Below are 16,138 nucleotides of genomic sequence, written 5' to 3' on the forward strand. Positions count from 1 at the left end.
GATCTTAATTCCTTCTTTCCTTACAGTATCATATTCACAGGTTCTGGGGATTAGAGCATGGGCATAATATAAAACAATCCACATCATCTTGCTTTCTTAAGGTCAATTAATGAGCAGCCAACACATGCCCATTACTTTGCCAACCATATTACCCAAGATAAACAAGAATGTTTACTCTGAGAAGGCTTGTATGAGATTATTCATAGCAGTGATATATATATATATAATAGTCACCAACTGACAAGCCAAGTGTCCATCAGCTGACAGCTGATTCCTGGATAAATGAAGCATGACATCCATTAAGCACAGTGTGATGTCACAGTAAAAACAAAGGGGCTACTTACCAGTGTCACAACATGGATGAACTTTGAAAACGTGCTGCCTGAATTAAGTCAGAGAGAAAGCACAGCTAATGCAATGTCTCTTATGTGGAATTTCCCACAAAGGCAGGTCCACAGAGATGGTGAGGGATCTGTGACTGCCCGGAGTGGAGAGGGTTATGGAAGAACATTGGGGCAATGTGGAGGAGATAGAAGGCGTCCAGAGCTAACCTGGGGTAAGGCTACACAATTCAATGCGTTCATTTACAATTTTCATGTTCGTTAATATCACAGTAAGCAGTTTATAATTCACTTGAGTTTTAAAACACAGGTTCTCAAATGGGCAATCAAATGACTCTTTTACAGGGGCTGCCTAAGACTAAGACTAAAAACATAGATATTTGCATTATGATTCATAACAGTAGCAAAACTACAGTTTTGAAGAAGTGATGAAAATAATTTTATGGTTGGAGTCACCACAACATGGGGAACTGTACTAAAGGGTCACAGCATTAGGAAGGTTGAGAACCACTGCTTTAAGAAACCGCATTTAAGCAATCCAACCCCACAATAAGGCCAGGCAGTAGGTAACTGTATGGGGCAGCAGCCAGGTACATTTAAGAATCTAGTTATGGAGCAGGGATATGACATTGTAAGTAGAGTGCTTGCCATGCAAGTGTGGGGACCTGAATTTGAATCATTAGCACCCATGTGAAAAGCTGGGTACAGTGCTTTTGAGTAATCATAGGGCGGGGACATAGAGCAGGAGCAGCCTGGAGCTCACTAGTCAGGTAGCCTTGCTGAATCAGAGAGCTCTAGTTTAGAAAGACTCTGCCTGGAGACCTTGTGCTCACCTTTGATCCCAGCACTCAGGAGGCAGAGGCAGCTTGATCTCTATGACAACCTGGTCTGTGTAGTAGTAAGACTCTGTCTCAAAATACCAATACATAAATAAAGACAGACACCCAACACTGCCCTCTGGCCTACACACACACACACACACACACACACACACACACACACACACACACACACACGAGAGAGAGAGAGAGAGAGAGAGAGAGAGAGAGAGAGAGAGAGAGAGAGAGCATTTTCCACAAAAGCAACAGGGCTCTTTGGAAAAGCCTGGGCAGGAACAGTTGAACCCTCATTATGAACAGTTCAAGGCATCTCATTATGGAAGGCATGAAGAAAGGGCTTAAAGATGGATGAGGTCTTGTAAAAAGGGGAGTTGAGTGACTTGAAGAGCTTCCCCCTGGTCCAGGCTGGGATGTCTGAGCATCAAAACGCATTGTCATGGTGATGGGTTAAGGGCCATTAACTAGCAGTCAGTCCCTCATGGTAGAAGAGAGGGCTCCTTATTGTAGAATGCTGACTGGTCATATGCAAGGAGTGATGGATGAGGGAAGTCTGTTCAAAACTGATAAGGTAATTAGTTGAGTACAGTTAATTAAAACTGTTGGATGTTTAAAAATGTATTTGCTTGTTATGACATGCTGGCCTCTGCTCTCTGCAATAATCTAGAACCTACCCGCTCATGTGGCAGTCGGTCCCTGTTCTGAATGGTGCAAAGCTGCATTTTTGCTTTTTTAAAGGTTTTTTTCTACAGACTCAAGTGACTGCCTCCGCTGCCTCTACTGCTGGCTGAGACTCGTCACTTTACACTGTCAGTAGTGTCATACTGGTCCTACATCATCTCACTCACTGCCTCTGTCTGCAGTGGCTCAGATGCCCTGGCAAGGGTTTGTCAGACAGTAGACCTGGCTCTGAGGCTGTTCTGTGAGAAGCAGAATTGGGCTTTCCAGTTGTGAAACCTCTTGGCTCTTCAAGGACCAGGGTCTATCTTGTCCTCTGAAATGTCCTGAACAAGAAAAGTAACCTGAGAGTTGGATCCTACATTACAAGCCACCATCTCACTTGGTCAGAGGGCATCTGGTATCTTCCTAGAGCAGTTTCTCCTACACTGCAGTTTACAGGTTACAGGAGAATTGGCATCCTTAGGTCACACACGAGCTCAGATGCTGCTGAGTGGTCATGAATGGAAAGGCCAGACTATCTACAAGGCAGATTGTCCATAAGCAACCACTTTAGAGGGGACTCAAGGGCTGTCATCCAGGGAGACACCAGATGATTCTCTGAATAGAAATTAGCAAACCATGCTTGTTGATGAGCTGAGCAATCACCTCAGCCTTGCTTCCAGGCCCAGCCCTCAGCTCTGAGACCCACACTGTTTCTGCACTGGTCAGTCACACATGGCCAGAGTTTCTCCATTTGTGCATGGGTCCAGCTTTCATGAGACCCTAACCTCTGCCTGTCCAGCTTTCTCAGGACCTGGGAGCAAGGTGCTATGAGGGACAAAATCCTGGAACAACTATCATCGGGGAACACTTTCCCTGTGGTGTCCCTGGGCTTAGGATGGATGACCCTGGTCTGGGAAGTTGCTCTGTGAAGTTTGGCCCACCACCCACAAGTAGATACTTACCATCCTAAAGCTGAGTGTTAACTTCCTTGTCTCATTTTTCGGGTGGTATTTGTGTTGGCCACTATCTTCAGAGAAGCCTTGGACAGCCATGGAAAAGGGGAGATTTTTTTTGTATCTGCTTTCAAAGGCCATTCCAATAGTGAGAAGGGGTTAGGAAGCTTGGACAGAATCAGGTGTGCCCTTTCTTGGTGGACCTGGTTGGGGCTTAGGCTGAATGTTCTCTTGGGAATGATAGCAAGGGCCTGTGCTTCTAGGAGAGGCCCAGAAACAAGCCTGCATCACAGGGTGGCAGTTTTTGTTTTTTCCCCAAAGTACAGCTGTCGTAAGCCCAGGAGGCTCGGCTTGCACATCCTGTGCTGGACTTCCGGAGGCTCCCTTGCCTTCCTCGTCCTCAGTCAAATGGGCTTGAAGAGCAACCTGCTTCCTGTGAATCCATCTGTCCCAGGCCCTGTGGTAGAAGCCAGGCTAAGAGGTAAGTGATCTAGTCTTTTCTCTAAGAGAATTAGCTGACATTTTCAGAAATTGCCCCTTCCTTTTTGAGCCCTGGACTCTCATGTCATTGAGAGGCCAGTTTGGAGCCCCCAAGGTTTCCTCTGATAGAATAATACTCACAAAGGCACATGCCTTGCAGCTGTCTTCAATAAACAATGTATTGGTTTCCATGGATATCCCTAGAGAGGGAGCTCATTCCAGGCCCAGCTCAGAGCTCATCTTCCCTGGCACATATGTATATATGTACATATATATGCACACACACACACACACACACACACACACACACACACACACACACACACACACATATATATATATATGAAACCTTATTAGTTCTTTGGGTATTTTCATAAATGTGCACAATGTATTTTCATCACGTTCACCCCTGCCTTCTTTCTAACTCTTCCCAGATCCACCCTCATCCTTCCCACTCTTCAAATTTCATATCCTTATTTTCTTATAACCCACTGAGTCCAATTTCAGGGCTGTTATCAAGGAGGGGGAGGGAAAAACTGAAAAGCAGAGGGATTGAGAAGCCACCTGCCTCCCTGGCATTGCCAGGAGTCTGGTGACTGCTTCTGAGCATCATTCTGTCCTCTGTATCTCTGTTTCCCTCCTTTTCCCCACACAGTCTCTGTGACTCCATTTATGTCTGACTTGTTCATTGGTTTGGGACTGGACTCAGCCTTTAACTTTTTTTTTCTTATATTTGTGTGTGCACATATGTGCATGCATACATGGGTGTGGAGGCCAAAGGTCAACATGAGATGTCTTACTCTATTGCTTTCCACCTGTTTGCTGATTGGCTGGACAGCCTGGCCAGTGGACTCTGTTGATCCACCTGTCTTCACCGCCCTGGGAACTGAGTTTGCAGAGGTGTGCACTGTACATGGCTTTTTATGTGGATGGTGATGATTTCACTTGTAAGGTAAGAACTTAACTGACAGGGCTACTCTGCAGCTCCCCCCAGCTTGTTTAGATGACCAACACTGATGGGGTTTTGCCCCATTCAGAAACAAGATGAAACTATTGCACAGATTCCCTCAGGATATATGAAATTCACAAAGACCTCTAGCAGATAATTCTTAGAATTTGAAAAGGGATATCAACTTCCCAGAGATTTCCCAGTTGGGATGCAGCAGAGAGATGCTAGCTTGCAAGAGGGATGCTAGGTGGCCCTGTCTGGGATGCCTACCCCTGCTGGCCCTCCCTAGTTAGGCAGCTTTGGATGCCCTGGCCTCTAGGGAGCCTGGTGCAGCTAACTACCCAGGTAAGAAGGTGTTTATCTTCTGGAGCAGATGGAAAAGCAGTCATGTATTAGACTGACTCCCCCGAGGCCTAAGAACATCATAGTGACCCTGCCTCCTCAGGAGAACCAGCACTAATCGTGATCAAGGTAAGATCACCCCGCACTTTCTCATTTGCTTAGGAGCCTGGCTCTTTCTCAAGCCAGGGAACCTTTCCATGAGTGTAACCAATGCCTGCGACTGACTGCTAACTGAGGAAGAGAAAGGCTTTATTTTGGCTGCCAGCTCTGGGGGTTTCAGTCTGTGTTTGCTAATCACATTGCTTGTGTGCCTATGCTGAGGCTGCACTTCACAGTGGGGCAGAACCCTTACAAACAGGGGACACTGGGAAGCAAAAGAGAGGAAGAGACCAAGACACTATAGCTTACTCCCCAGTGACCCGAAGACTTCCTTCCCACTGGGGCCCCCTGTTAACATTACCATCCACTACCAATGGCTTCATGCTAGGGGAGCCCTCTGAGTGTGGGCTTTTGGAGAACAAGATCTAAACCATGGCGCTTCTTTAGAGAGGTGTTGGTGCTCTGAGCTACTGTGTATTGAGGACCCATTCCATTCCAGACACATCTATCATGTCATTTAATCTTTACAGCTATTTCACAGTGGCTGGGGGTGTGTCTGTGTATGGGTAAGTTATAGACTCAGAGAGATTAAGAAATAGACCCCAAATCACAGTTAGTAGAACCTAGAGCTGGAAGCCCAGCCTGGCTACCACTGACATGATGACATCATTCTTGTGACTTGCACATAGGAGCTGCCTAGGACAGATGAGTGAGTGGGTGGATGGCTCTGCACTAACAGCTACAACCCCACCTCTGAGATGTTACTAGGTCTCAGGCATCAAATCCTGATTCCCTTGACTCCGATGGGCTGCCAGGAAGGCAGGTTGCATCCTCCAGGACAACCCCCAAGGTGAGCAGTGCCCCAAGCAGTCCCCCTGTTCCTCCCAGGCAGGTAGGCAAGCATCTTTGGAGGTGGACCTCCAACCTGAAGGGCCAGCACAGGGCTGCTTCGATTTAAGGGGTAAGTTCAAAGCAAAAAGGAAGCTCTCTTTAAATGGAAGGGCAGCGTGCGTGTTGGGGCTAAAGGAGGATGGTGGAGAATTCCTAGTAAAACTACAGCTTCCTGCTCTCCCCTCCTCTCCATCTTTAAGTCATGAAAGCCATGCATTTGGGGGGGGGCATCTTGCTCAGTGGAGACAGGAATCACCCAACCCCCCACTTTCACCCAGCCAGGGTAGGGCCTCCAACTTCATCAGTGCCCACCCTCTACTTTCTAAAATATAGGCCATCTTCCAGCCTGGGGTGACAAAGAGCTGCCTTGAGGTGCCCACAGGAACTGGTGGCACCTACTGCCCTTGGCTGGCTGGGCTGCGAGTGGGCAGAGGAAGCTCAGCTGTTATCCTTTTTATGTGTATTGACTTAGTAGAGTGCAAACATGGTAAAAGTTCACTTTCTCCTTTATAGGAGTCTATAAAAAGGCTCTTAAACCGGAGTCCTAGGGCTTCCGCAAGACAAATGTAGGATGAGGCCTCAGGGAGGTGCTGTGTCTCCCTCTGCCCTTTGCAGAGCCTGGGCTGTTCCAGTGTGCTGATTCAGGCCAGAGCCTGGGTGCATGCCTGGGCCTTTCCATCACAATGGGCTCATGCCAGTGGCCAGAGGAGCCCAGCTGGGAGACTGCCCCGAGACTGGCAGGCTGTTCCTGGTGAGTCCTCGGTGACCCCTGGGTGTGAGTGGGAGCTCTGTGGTCCAGGACCATTTCTTGGACCCATTACAGGGCCGGTGGTTCTGAGTCGCTAAACAAGCTGGTGTCTGTGGGAGAGGAAATGTCTTCTAACAGAGTGACAGTTCTCAGCGGTCATCCTGCCGGGTGACTTAGTCCCTGGGCGGCCTACAGTAAGAAGGGACACTGAGAGGCCTGGAACGGAGAAGAGGACTCCTCATTTGACTTCAGGAGCCACAGATGGCACCAGGTGCCTTGTTCTTGGACAGCTGAGGGAGCAGGCGACAAGCCCCAAGGTAGTACAGAGGGTTGGCAACTGCCAGAGCTCTTCCAGCCTTAGTTTCTCCACCTGTCATCTTGGGCGTGGTCACTGCTCTGAGTGCTGGACTCGTGTTTGTTATAAGGACACAAGTCAGAGGAAGGGAGCTGGAATGGAGGAGGTTTCCGTGACCCAGAGGAAGTGGCTGCTGACAGTCCCCTCAGGACTACCAGGCATACATGGCCCTGAAGCCAGTGCTCTGCTTAATAAACAGCTGAAGATGGCTAACAAATTGAGGCACTGGGCCCCCTGCTCTGCCTTCTTCCCTGCTGTGTGCCCTGGCTGTGGCTTGAAACAGGAACATGAGGCACCCCTAGCCTCAGACACATGCACTGGGCATCACCTGACACTTATGCCCATCCCAGCTCCACGAACCTGACCCCTGAAGAGGGCTGTAGCAGAGAGCTGACTGAGTTCACCATCTCTGCATGGGGACTGACCCAGGTGGACTGCAGAGGAGCAGGTCATCTGGGGACCTGGGTGAGCACTGACTCAGGGTGCCCCCTCCCAGCTCCAAGGCATGGATGGCATCTACATGAAGAACTTGAGGGGACCTTGGCTCCCAGAGGAGTGGAATAATGCAGAGAAGGAAATACATTCACACTGTGCAAATCCATTCAGAACGCCTGCCAGCTTTGCAGCCAAGCCTGGCTTGGCCACTGCACCTGGGTCCTGTGGCCTCCTGGGTCTGGACAGGGGAGGTGTGCCACTAACAGGGAAGCCCTTTTCAGGAGTTCTACATGATGGTGGGTGTCAGGAATTTCTGTGTTCCTAGAGCACAGCAATGTTTGTTGTGTGAACATTGCTGTGCTCTCTGTTCTGGTTCTCACATTTAGTAGCTCAGCATCATTTGCTCTTGGGGATGACCTGACTGGGACATTTGTTCCATTTTCTGAATCAAATGACACAGAAAACTCAGAACGTTATTCTGGTAGGCGCTGTGGACTTGGTGTTCTAGAATCGAGCTGCTCAGTATAATTCTGTTATACCAGAGATGTTCTGTCCTCAATGCCATCAAACCATGGCACCCACTGACTATGTATGTGTGGCCATCACATGCTTGAAATGTGGCTAGCATGGGTGAGGAAATGAATTAGTGACTTCATTTAATCTTAATTAGTTTAAATTTAACCACTTGTAATTAGTGTCTGCCATATTAGCCAATATTATTTTAGAATGTTCTTTTTCAAGCTAGACATTGCTTGGCTGCTCTGAGCCATGACAGTGCCACATGGAGAGGGTCTCCAAAGTGTTCAGTCCTTTTGGCCTCATACAATAAAGGTGACTCCTAATTAGCCCATGGTTGGAATAACCACATGGATGAGGAAGCTGCTCCCCAAAACCTGGTCATAGCTAGTCTGGGTGTGAACTCTGACCAGCACACAGCTTCTACCCTATGTGGTGATTAAGGAATGAAAGCAGTTCTTACTTCTAGGCCATTTGTGACTAGCCCTGGACCACCAACCCTACACAAGAGGGGAGGTGACTTTTCACAAGCTCTCACAGTGGTAGCTTAGGTCTCCACTCTCCTAGGAGTTCCTCGGAACACAAACCAAAAGATCAGCCAGGCAGGACACAGGGACTGGAGGTCACAGGCCACAGGACACCATCCCTCTTACTTGGGGTTCTTCTGTGTCCGTCCACCTTCCCAGACTTCCCAGTGAGGAGACATGTGTCCTTGTCCAGTCATCTGTTTATTGCAGGGTCCCCTGGGGAGGGGGGACCAAGGTGGGAAAGAGCTTCCTGTTTGTAGCCATGGCGATGGTGGCCTTGAGGAGTGATGACCTGCAGAGTGGGCCATTCCCCCCGAGAGTCAGGGCAGCTTTGGAAGCTTTCCATTTCTGAGCCTAGATCTCTGCCACTGTTTTGTCTCTGATGCTCAGTGACATCCTGTGACATTTGCTGAGAGCACAGGCCACACCCCTGGGCACATCTCTGAGAAATGGCTTCTCGAAGCACTACCCTGAGTTGGGCAGGGTGCAGAGTGGGGTGGTCCTGCTCTGTGGGGCGGGAGCTGAAAAGGCCTTAATAGGCACATTGTCCCCGTGTTTCCAGAGAGCCGCCCGGCCACTTCCTCACACGCTGTGTGCTGGATGAGCTCATGTCTGAGCCTGTGAGCAGCACAGAGAGCTGGGCCTGGCTGCTGGGAGGCCCTATGGCCTGAGAAGCCCTCGCAGGCTGAGGCTGGCGGAGTCCTGAAGCGGAACGTTGTAATGAGCGACGCCGACTGGATTTATGGGGCTGCGCACATGGGTCTGGTCTTCCTGCAAGGGCCTCCACATGGGAACAAAAACAAGTGCTGGCCCAAGTGTGGCGCGACTGGGTCTTAACAAGAGTCTACTAATTACGGGAAGGCCCCAGCCAGATCCCCAACCTGAGGAGGAGCAGAGCACAGGGGCAGTTCCTGTCAGCCTGGGCTCTGCTGCAGTATCCTGTCTCTCTCCACTCAGGAGACTCAGAGCATGCAGACGATGGTGCTTATTCACTCGCTCTGCAGCCTCAGGCATGGTACTGAGAGCTCGCCTTCTCCTTGCGTGTCCTCATCTGTAAAATGGGATCCCAGCTTTCCAAGGCCAATGGAACGTATTATCCCAGAACAAATAAGAGCTAATTCAGAATTTGTCTTTCCTGCATTGAATCCTGGTTAGACCAGGTCTCTGCTCTATGGCCTACACCAATTGTTTTACCTCTCTGATCCGAATGCGTTACCCAGAAGACAGAGCAACAAGGAATGGCATGCAGACTTGTTAGGGGTTGTGGTGTTGTCTGAGGGCTCCTCTGTCTATACTGTGTTCACACAGGGCATCGTCATGTCCCTGTGCTGGTGATGTTGTTTCCAACCTAGGAATAGAGGTGGCAACTGAGTCCTATGGTAGGCTCTCAAAGGCCCTGCTGCCATGGTGACAGTGCTCAGTGGTGTGATGGTCAGGGAGGCAGAGGTGGGACACACTTCCTGCCAAGAGCACATGGAGACCTACCTGGGCAATCTTGCTATACTGAGGGCCACGGGTCCCTCTTTTGGATAAGAAAAGAAAGAGAGAAACAAACGAAACAAAAATATGAGGAGCCAGATACTGTGAAGCCAGCTGCAGGACCCGACCCTCCTGTCACATCGAGACCTCTGAAGAGCCTCCTGACACAAACATGTATACAATCACCAGGACAGGCTGCAAGTGGCCCAGCAAGGACAGTTCTCTGAGGCCAGGGCCCTGTCTTGTAAAATGGATCTACCCAGCTCATTGGCACATGAGCCAAGGCTCTCTACTGCCACAGTGCACGGTCCTTTCTGCAAGCATTCCCCGTCATCTCCCTGTTAGGGCTGTGCTCAAATCCTTTCCAAATCTGAGGCCAGATCAAGCAGAGGCACCAGAGGCTGGGAGATCCAGGCTGTAGCATGCAGTATGGCCAGAGGGGCTAGCCTCCACCACCAGACTGTGCTAAAGCTCGAGTGTCAGAACTGGGCTGGAGTGTCAGGAATGTCCTTAGGTATAAGCCTGAGGGAGTCCACATTCACCCAAGCTACCCTGGCATTCTCTGAGGCAGGCTCTATGCTCACTGCTTGGCCTTTGCATACTGACAGTGATTTATATAGCCCCATCATGCTCAGGCCCTTTGGACAAGGCATGGAGGATGTGTCATGTGCAGGGCCGTGTCTTTGTGGAGGGCAGAGTCTCCTTGCTTACTCAGTATTGTGTCCTCAGAGCCTACTACCAGGCATGGCCCACAGAAGTCAGGGACCGTGTGCACAGACATAGTTGAGAGTCCAGTGGAGCAGGCAGCTGCACAGGAAAGGGCCAGCTGTCTGGCAATCAGGTTGCTGCGGCCAGGGGGCATGTAGAGTGGACTGAGAAAAGACATCCTTCCAGAAGGGCAGCATTCCTGGAGGATGTAGGGCATGTCCAAGGAGTGAAGACACTCAGGGTTGAGCAGGACTATAAATAAGCAAAGGTTGTGGTATCCCTTGAAGAGTTGGTGCATGCAACAGGCTGGAGGAGCAAGACATGTGGCCCCTCTGGAGTCAGGTCAAGCACAGAGTGGTATGTCTGGAGAGATTTGGAGAGATATGGGGAAAGATCCAGCCCTTTTCCTTGGCAGGCCTCAGGTGAAGGCAGCTCCCTAATTCTATGGTCTCAGTTTATACAATTATAAAACAGACACTGAACCTATGTCTTGGGACCCTGTGAGGACTTCAGTGGCAGTGTGTGTACATGTGTGCTGTGTGCTGGAAGGGGCCCAGTAAGCATGATGGTTTGTGCACTGGAGAGACACTAGGAAGCAGAAGAGAGTTCCAGAGTTGGCCTTTGGAAAGTGATATCCCTTGGATGTGACACTAACGGAATCATCCATTTGGACTGGCCCATCATTAACTCCCAGAGCACTCTTAGGGACAGTGGGCAAACAGTACAAACACTTGAACTGAGTGGAAGTCTTTAAGTTCATACGGCACTTGTCCCTGTGGTGTTTCCTTTAGTGTATGCAACCAGAGGACTTCAAGGTGAGAGACCTTATAGCCAAGACCTCTGTGGGGCCTAATGAGGAGCTGCCCGGTTTCAACTATGCGAAGGGCCTGTCTTGGACCGTTTGACTGACAGCTCATTACCCTGCGGCCGTTTGGGGGTAGTGGAATTTAATCTCCCAGCTGAGAAGCAAATCAATTTGCCCATCTGCCACAGCTGAGCCTACTTTAACTCAACTCTAATTTATTCTCCTAAGCTCAGGAAGCCTTGTTGTCTCGAAGTGCAGCAATATTAACTTTCCCGGGCAGCTTGGACAGGGGTGCACAGGCAAATGTTCCTGAGTGTCTCATCTGGGGTCTGGCTGGGCAAGCCATGGTGGCCAGCTGGGGATGTGCCACCAGCGAGGGTCGGAAGGAAATGCATCTCTTGCCCGTTAGGCCTTTCTGGTGTGTTGGGAGTGTGTGTGGGGACAACGTATCATCTGATGGTGCTGAGATAAAAGTCACCAGCCCAAGGGCTCAGGGGAAGAGAGGACTCCTTCCTGCCAGCAAGGCACACTGGCTTTCTGCGAGTTCTAAGCCGAGGTATTCTGTACTGTAGTTAGTACTGTGGTTTCACGTGCTAGACACAAGATTTGGAGAGCGTCGTTCTGGTACTGTATGCTTTTCCCCTCACAGCACAGATGTAAACCTGAAGACAAGTAATGACTTTGAACCTCTGACACTGGGGCAGCTTCCTCTTTGCTCAGGAAGGCAATCAGGGGACCTCTTGGCTAGGACACATGGGACCTCCCGTGTATACACTAGAACATAGCCAGGTTGACATCAAATGCATGGAAGTCATCATAACGCATGACCGCTGTGGGCTGGAGATCCCAGCCGACTCTGTTTAGTCTCAGGAGACTTGTCTGAAATTCAAGGGATTCTGATGGCAACTCTGCAGACAGTTGTGGCCATTCACAGAGCAAAACAGGTCCAGGAGGGCACCTCAGAAATCGGAGCTGTTTGGTGGGAGGTTGTTCCCACTGCTGCTCCTCTTGTTCTCAAGATGGTTATGTGTATGTCCCTCAATTCTGTCCTTGATCAACCAGAAGGCTCCGGAACCTCCCATGTATGTATGTACACAAGTATGTGTAGGCATGTGTGTGTGTGTGTGTGTGTGTGCGCGCGCGCGCACGCGCGCGCATGCACATGCACACACATGAGCACAGGATGGAGATACTGAGTGCAGCAGAGGAGCAATGTCTTCTCTGGAGGGAAGCAGTGTTTCTCAAACAGTTCCTGAGTCTGACTGTATAGCCCCTGCTCGGTTGCTTTCCAGGGGTCAGGGAGAGGCCAGTCTATTTACATGCCTTTGCCAGGAGTGCAAGGGGTGTCGGGGCCTGGGATTAATGAGCAGTGTATTGCCTCACCTGTTGGGAGGGTCATGTGATATGATTTTGATATGAGGGGCCTCCAGAAGCAAACATGGCAGGTCAAGTTATACACAGAAGAAAAGCCCAAGAAAAGGTGGTCCCACCCCTTGCCATTGAACTGTCCCTTTCTTCTCATTGAGGAGGGGGTGCCAGGCTCCCCCCTGCCCCAGCACCCTCAGGCAGATCGTACCCTCCCTGCAAAGTGGCCCCAAGGCCAGCTTCTAAGATAAGGTTAGCCAGGGAAAATTAAACATCATGGTTGCTAATGAGGATATAGGCCAGGCTTTGCCTCCAGGACCCCAGGGTGACTGCCAAGCAGCCTGAATGGCAAACAAGGAATGGAGAAGCTTGCTGGGCCCCACCTTCTGAGGAAGGCTGAACAGACAGCCTAGGAGCCCTGGGACCAGGAGGTGTAGGCTCTGGGTGAAGCAGGGAGATTGGTACCCATGGTGCTGCTCTCCCCTGCCTCCACCCCCCACCCTTTAGTGGATAAGCTGATTTGTCTGTCAGGGCTGGCTGCAGCTGTGACCCAGCAGTCACCTGACCCGGAATGGAAAGGAATTTGCCAAATAAACGGAGACTAGGGTGCAGAGGTTGGCGAGGTGTGGCTACCATGTTGGGAATGGGCACAGGCCTGGGTCTTCAGCAGAGGGGCCCAGGGCGCCTCCTGCCTGGAGCTGAGGGAGCTGCCCATGTCCCACTTTGCTCTTGGCCAAGAGATTCCAAACTTTCCTACCAAGTCTAGGGCTAGGTTACATGGTCCAAGAAACTCTTTTGTGCCTCCCATATCAGAAAGCAAAGCTCACTTTTTCAAATCCATTGCTGGACAGAGGCACTGCCAGACTTGCCTGTGTGACAGGCCACCCAGCAGAGGCCTCTATCATAGAAAGTATTCAGTAAATCCATGTCAAGCAATAGCTTGCTTAAATACACATTTTAAAAGTTTACATGCATGTGTCTGTGAACCGTGTGTGCCTGGTACCCAGAGGCCAGAAGGGTGTTGGTATCCCTAGAACTAGAGTTATGGACAGTGGTGAGCTGCCATGTGGATGCTGGGGATGAAACCTAGGTCCTCTAGAAGAGCATCCAGTGTTCTTGACCACTGGGCATCTCTCCAGCTCCTTCAGTATACATTTTGACTCATCTTCCATGTAACAGGCTATTTATGGCCCCAAGGCTGACCACCCAGTTCCTCCCAGTGAAGAGACAAGAAGCCATGCCTAAGTGCAGAGCAAAATAATGGGCCGATACCAAAAGGGAGTCCACCTGGAGAAGCTCTGGTACAGTCAGGCAGAGCTGGGTTCAAATCTGAGTTCCCTTCATAGCCATGTGGTCTTTGGGAATATGCTTCCCCTCTATTTCCCTGTGCCTGTAGAGACCCTTATCATGCTCACAGGCATATGAGAAGCAGGATGTGTATGGAGGGACGTCCACTGCTGCTGTGGTTAGTTCAGTCCCAGCTGGAGCAGTGGGATCTATTAGACCCCCAGGGCCATTTGAGGGCTCGTGTAAGAGGCTGCTGAGAAAACCATGGGTTTTTCAGGGTGGCCTCCCACCACCAAGGGCAAGTGAGGGGCAAATTTATTTTCTGGGGCCACTTTGGAATATGAGTATATGACCCTGAAGTCTGGATGGAGATGGGGACTCTGTTCTGTGGCATTCCTGTCACTTAACTGAAGCTCTTGGCAGAAGGATGGCCTGGGCTGCAGGGCACGTCTAGTACCTGCACGTGTCCACTCACAGTAATTTATATGCACATTGCACTAACCCAAGCTTGATCTTCTGAGTGGAGGCAGATGTGTGTTTTAAGAGGTTCCTTGGAGATACATTTCTTGTATTTGTGGTTGTGAGCCTAGCCTTTAACAGCTGAGCCATCTATCCAGCCCCAATAGATGCATTTCTTAAAAGCAGCGAGTCTCCTCCTACCCCCACCTTCAAACAAGAGGCTGGTGGCAGAGAAGACATTTTGACCCAGTTTTAGAAACCAACTAGCTGGTTTACAGCTGATGGGAATCTCGGGTGGCCAACTAGACCTTCCTCTTTTCCCTGAAGTTTCTTTAGTGCACACAATCCCAGGAATCATTGTACATCGGATATCCAAAGTTTAGAACCATTTAGGTGATTTTGTTAATTCAGGCAAACCCTGCTAAATGCAATGGATTCTTTTGGGCTGTTACCATAAAGAACAGAAACTGTCTGCCCTTTTCTCTGGTCCTTCCCAATCCTTTGGGCGACACCTAGTGGAGGGTCTTCAAAAACTACACATGGCTTCGTTGGTATTGCTCCAAAGGTTAAGAAACCTAAGTCTCAAAGAAGGCATTTAAACCTTTGCTCCTTCTGGACATTTCAATAAGTGCCTGCCAGGTTTCATTCTCTGAGTCAGAGCTGCCACCAAGGCCAGGTGGACTGTCAGAGTGATCAGTGTCAGGGCCTGTGCACAGGAGGCATCTTGTCACTCAGCAGTGGCCTCCCAGGCCAGTCACTTACCCTCAGCCTGTGTTCCCAGCTGGGAAGTGGCCCCGCCTTTTGATGTGATAGCAAGCAGCATGTGCAATGTTGCCTATGAAGGACTCACGACAGTGCCTGGCACACAGCAAATGCCCAAACTATCAGCAAACAGTGTGTCTACTTGTGCCCCTGCAGCAGCTACATGTAGGACTGACGCTCTTAAGGATGGAGCGGCTTCTGGAAAGTCCAAGCTCCTGTTTTAAGATACATCCCCTTGGAAAATCAGTGCAAACCTAAGTCCCATTCTAATCAACAGACGAGACCATCTAAAACCAGCAACGATCTGGTTTAAAAAAGATTCTGAAGAGTAGAGTTGGGAAAGTATTGTTCAGGTTTGAGTTAGAAGTGGATGTGTCTATTGCTCAGACTGTCTGTGAGACTCCCCTTTTCTTGAGACATAGTCTATACAGCCCTAGCTAGCCTCTTATTCACAGCACTCTGCCAGCCCTTGCCTCCACACTGTGATTAAAGGCATGTGCCACCACACCTGGCAGAAGAGATCTTTGATGTACATCCACGCTCTGTAAGGTGCTTCATATTTCTTCATGGTTCTACCTGCTCTTCTGGACGAACACTTCCAAAAGAAATGTGAGACAGCATCTGTGCTTTTAGGCAAATTAAGATTAAGTCACAAGTGCCCATGAAGCAGAAAGTGTCTTGTGTTTCGTGGCATTTTAGACCCTTGAGTGGTGGGACGTCCTGGGACCTTGGTAGTGGCAGAATGTCTTTGGGGACCCTCTTGCCAGGGACCCTCCTTCAGGTGTGAACAAATGCAAACCAGCAGAGGGCTTGAGACTTCAGTTCTAACCGCAGAGCCCAGGCATAAGTCAGACAGACGGGCCAGAAGGGTAGTAGGGAGTTTGGCAGAGTCCCGAGGCCATGGGCTCTGTACCTGCCACTTACCGTGTCTGTGTGGCTTTGAGGATCCCCCCCCCCCCCGCTTCCTTCTCTGTGAAATAAGGCTGACACCTTGACCACACTCAGAAGATGTGAAGCTTTCCACCTGAGTACTCTACTCATCCCTCGGGCCAGCAGATGTCCAACCTACTGGCCAAGGTACAGGGACTAGCGAGAGCCTTCTGAGCTGTAGGCTGCCTGGGGAGACCCACATCCTAGG

At 50.0% G+C, this 16,138-nt stretch overlaps 1 long non-coding RNA gene across 1 annotated transcript in view; it reads left to right on the forward strand.

Annotated features, from left to right (window-relative positions):
• Positions 1–7,920, forward strand: part of LOC118583494 — a 58,683-nt gene extending 50,763 nt beyond the window's left edge. The window contains exons 4-9 of the long non-coding RNA XR_004944946.1: positions 447–556; positions 3,120–3,274; positions 4,112–4,225; positions 4,596–4,693; positions 5,353–5,513; positions 6,170–7,920. This is a non-coding gene — a long non-coding RNA (uncharacterized LOC118583494). The remainder of the gene's footprint in view (positions 1–446; positions 557–3,119; positions 3,275–4,111; positions 4,226–4,595; positions 4,694–5,352; positions 5,514–6,169) is intronic.
• Positions 7,921–16,138: the final 8,218 nt, after the last annotated feature.

The sequence above is a fragment of the Onychomys torridus genome, chromosome 5, assembly GCF_903995425.1.
Source record: "Onychomys torridus chromosome 5, mOncTor1.1, whole genome shotgun sequence".
NCBI lineage: Eukaryota > Metazoa > Chordata > Mammalia > Rodentia > Cricetidae > Onychomys > Onychomys torridus.